The sequence below is a fragment of the Stylophora pistillata genome, chromosome 2, assembly GCF_964205215.1.
Source record: "Stylophora pistillata chromosome 2, jaStyPist1.2, whole genome shotgun sequence".
In the NCBI taxonomy this organism is placed as follows: Eukaryota; Metazoa; Cnidaria; class Anthozoa; order Scleractinia; family Pocilloporidae; genus Stylophora; species Stylophora pistillata.
This window is the reverse complement of record NC_142520.1, coordinates 30,228,238-30,232,692: the sequence shown is the minus strand read 5'-3', so window position 1 is coordinate 30,232,692 and position 4,455 is coordinate 30,228,238. Positions and strand designations below refer to the sequence as shown.

General features: G+C 45.3%; 1 pseudogene; it reads right to left on the bottom strand.

Annotated features, from left to right (window-relative positions):
• Positions 1–460: 460 nt before the first annotated feature.
• On the bottom strand, positions 461–2,714 carry LOC148738282 (uncharacterized; annotated as a pseudogene).
• Between the last annotated feature and the right edge of the window lie 1,741 nt (positions 2,715–4,455).

Genomic DNA, 4,455 nt, shown 5'->3' with positions numbered 1-4,455 from the left:
AAAATAATCTATAACTGATGAGTTTAAGGAAGTCTTGCTCGACCCTTCTTTACTTCCAGATCCCTGTCTTTAATGTCTAAGTTCCTCCTTCTCGGGGTTCTAGATCCCCTTAGACACAGGAGCGCGCTCCGCAAAATTGCAAAGGACACTTTCGCTCAGACCCATGAAATTGTTGTGGTGTAGCTCTCTTGCTTTTTTCAGTTGCAGATAATAGCTCGGCTAATCTTCAGTTGCAGATAATTAGCTCGGCTAATCCTCAGCCATTCATCAGCCATCCCCCCCGTCGTTGTAAATACCAGTGGGGTGAAAGTGCCTTGCTCTACTTCTGTAACACGCGAGTTGTATTTTCGCTTCTTTTCATTTTCATGAATCCTGTAAATCTTCTTGGAGCTAAGATCTCTCTATGAGTCTGCGTTGGGATGACACACCCTTATATCGAAAAAGCAGCCCTCTGTCGCCCCTAGAAACCCCTACAGTGGACGTCGAGGCGTGCGTCAGGGGCTTGATTAGTCCTTCTGGGAAATTCTGCGCCTGTAATAGGTTGTAAACCCGGTTCCACCTGCACATCGTAACAAACCATGTCGAGCAGCTCGGCCTGTAGATCGCGTATTTCATTGTGACGCTGAATGACTAAGCCTCCACGCTGGCAGATCATCGCGTGATCCACTGTCAACAAGCTCCCACAAACGCATACTGATGGATTATCGGGTATTGGCCAGTCATATCGAAGCCTCACAACGTCCCGAAATTCCCGCTTGTTGAAATCAAAATCCATGTCTTTGAGAGGAATAACTGTGAGCCAGTTGGATGCGCCTTTTTCACAGTCTACGGCTCTCTGTGTCTTGTCTGGTAATAAGGCCTTCACCTCCTCGAGCTTTTTATTTTAGTCTATCATCCTTTTCTTTCCGGTTGACGTAAACCAGTCGTTGTACCTCGGCCTCTTCTGGAGTCTCGTGGGATTGCGCTTCTATTTTGTTTACAAGTGGTGCGCTTACCCCAACAGACGCTGAATACTCCGCATCCGCAGTATCAGATGGATTAATGAGCCCAAGGCCTCCCATACGCACCGGTAATGCTATCAGACTACGCTCTTCCTCAGAACAGTTTCGTTCTATGAGCGACGGTATAAGTACATCCGAGACTGCATCCTCTAAAGGCTGCAGTAGGTTCTCAATATCCGGCAGTGTTCTCATAAAGTATGTCCACCGGTGTCGAAGCCCAAATGTGAAAGCGGCGTAACTAGCTTGTGGCTGAGATCTTGCAAACTCCGCCAGCCTCGTCACCTCTTTCACCCACTCTTCTACCTTGCTACCCACATATTGCTCAAGATAAGACCGAGAGCCCAGTGCAGCGCCAAGGTGTTTGCGTCCCTCGGTGGTGATGTTGATATCAGTCCCTGCAAACATTTCCTTCGCGTGGCCTTCCTTTTCCAGCTTAACAACAAGCTAGCATTTCTTGCAGATAGGATAGTATCCAAGGCTCGGACCAGCCTCTCTCAACTCATCCCACAATTGCTTAACCTCTTCTAGAGATCCTGCTCCAGTAATGTCATCCGCGAACCAGCATTGTTTTGCAGTGCTTCGATTTTGAAGCAACGACATTAACGGTTGTAGACTAATTGCATACATTGACATAGCTAAGGGGTCTCCCTGTGTGGTTCCTTCTGCATATTTAAGCTCACTACCACCAACCACAAAAAGGCGCGCAGGAACTCGATAAGTGGTAGTTACATAGATGGCGATCAATGGGCATAGCACTCTGATGTTATTAAGCGCGGCCGCTCAGTTTAGTGAATTGAAGGCGTTAGAGGCGTCAACTAGTAAGGCGGCATCAGTTTCATCGCCTTCAAAGATATTGCACATAGCAAGTATTGCGGCTTCCCCGCCACTTCTGTGACCAGCGCAGACCTGCAAGGCCCCATTAGCGTTGATCACATCTGGTTTTGTGACTCTTGTGACGCATTTGCCAATTATTCTTCTAATCACCTCGCCCACACCAATCGGGCGCACCTCACCGTTACCCTTGTCAAGCGGAATAAGGCGACTGGCCACGATAGGTTTAACGGTCAGCGGATCAACAAATTCCGTGCAGTCTTCTTGCGAGTGTAGCCATAGACTCACATAGGTTGATACTTGATCTCTTAAAAGACTTGCATGCCAAGATCCTCTTGAAGCCATTGGCGTCCACACCCAAGGGGCCGCCAGACCCCTTAGCTCTTAATGTGGCTTCTCTCACAAGCTCTCCATTAATTCCTTGAAACACCGAGTCAGGTATATCTTCCACAGGCCCGAACAACATCAACCCTAGCTTGGCCCCCTGTGCATCAGGGTGCTTTTCTCTCAGTTGTCTCACAACATCGCTGGTCAGCGGTAATACTCCTCCGCTATCATCCTGACTGAGATATCGCAGGGCCGAATTAATCTGGCCGTCCATGACCAACTTTGCAAAAATGCGTGCTTTATTTGGTGGATCATTCTTGTTCGACTTTGATAAGCGCCGTTGAATTATTCTCCCTTCGCGTAGTAGGGACTCAATCTCGCCATTTCTCCACAGTATTAATCGTTTCTCAAGACATTCTTGATGTTCCTTTGCTTTCGATCTCTGACCAGGCTTTTGTAGTGCAACAGCGAGAAGATCAATAGCGGCTTTTAGCACAAGGTGTTGCATGGATGATCCATTGTTCCAATCGTCTATGTCCTTCGTTAACTGGTCGATAAAGTCGCGACCATTTTTACCGTATGGAACTAAGAAAGTGTTTTTTCTCCAAGTTGTTACTTCATTGTATCAGGGCGTAAAATTGCGCCTAAAACAGGCGCCAATGCGACTAAATTTCTCACTTTGGCGACCAAATCCTGAAAATTAGTCCCCAAATTGGCGACTAGAATTTCTAATCACACCTTACTTAGAGATCTAGTGATTGTTGAAGATTTGTAAAGATAAATCTGCAGCAAAGTTCCTCGTTAAGCTCGTTTCCAAAACGCAGCACATGCACGATGTCGAACGTAAATCTATCGTCACTAGACGCCATATTGGATTTAGGTAACCTTTAACGTTGTATATGATCCATTCTAGTGTCCTCTTTGTAGCTCGTGCGAATTTAGCGGGCTCATTTTTGATGTTTGTATGACTGTATCACTGATATGGTAATCTATCTAGTACAGTGACAGGATAAAAATTTTTTGTGTGTGTTTGTCATAATGGCCACCAACTTTTTGGAATTGGCTACCACTTTAAAATATTTAGGAGCCAAGTGGCTACCGGAAAAAAAGTTAATTTTACGCCCTGTGTATGCATCATCAATCGTAGCAGTGGTGATTTTTATAATTTCCCCGTTGGAATTTCGGCCCCAAATAACCGATACTGGCAAGCTGACAGTCTTATAATTGGGTAAACACCCAGGAACATCATCAGACACATCCGGCCAATCACCCATTGTAACTCTTCTTTCCTCTGGGGTTTGCTGTGGCTCTGCGTTATGTAAATTCGAGCCTCTCGTTGGATAATTAGCATTTCCATTTTCCCTCTCCTTTTGGTTGTTTTGACTTTCATTTTCAATATTTTCCTTACTAGAATATTCACTTGTAAATGTGATATTCCCCAAATCTTTGACCCTTCTCTCTTTGATGGTTAGATCTGTTCCATTATCTCTTATTTTCTCGAAGCTTGGTCCCGTAAGTTTTGGCTCTTCAAATGTAAGTTCTTGTATCCCATATCATCCCACAACTCTTTCATAACGCCAATATATCCTCTCTTCCTTCCACTCTCATTACAAGGAGGATTCTCCGAACAAACAAGCTCCAGCGCCTTTTTCTTGCACCCCAAAACATCTTTGTACATTTGTTCTGTCCATTTCACTTTCAGCTTTCTCGCCTGATTGGACATGGCTGGTAGCCTTTGAAGCTATTTCGATAGTTTTACCTTGCTTCTCTTGCCAGGATAATCAGCAGCGGATAAATTCTACCCTCGTATACATTTCCTTGGAGGCAGTAGCGAGGATATAAAGTTAAAAGAGTTTAAATAAAGTTAAAGAAAATTGCGGAGAACACGTCAACACGTCCGCACGTCAACACATCAATCTATATAATGTATATCTAGTGTTGAGATGTCGTCGTCCTCTGGAAAGTCATCGATTCGTAAGCTCCCTATTTGTTCTGTGGTTAAACCCAACTTTTTCTACATAAAACCTCCCGGTTAGCTCAATGGATAGAGCGCGGGACTGTTGTGCGAGAGGTCGAGGGTTCGAGCCCCGGCCGGACCAACACTCGAGGTCTTAAAATAATTGAGAAGAATATGCAACCTTTCTATAACATCAAGAAATGGTTAGATATTCTAGTCTTCTCGGATAGGGACGAATAAATGGAGGTCCCGTCTCCTGCAGGGTTAGGGGTAGGAGACGTTAATTTCCCACGCACATGATTACTGTGTGATGGATGTCCTCCCCTGGGGTGGGATGGG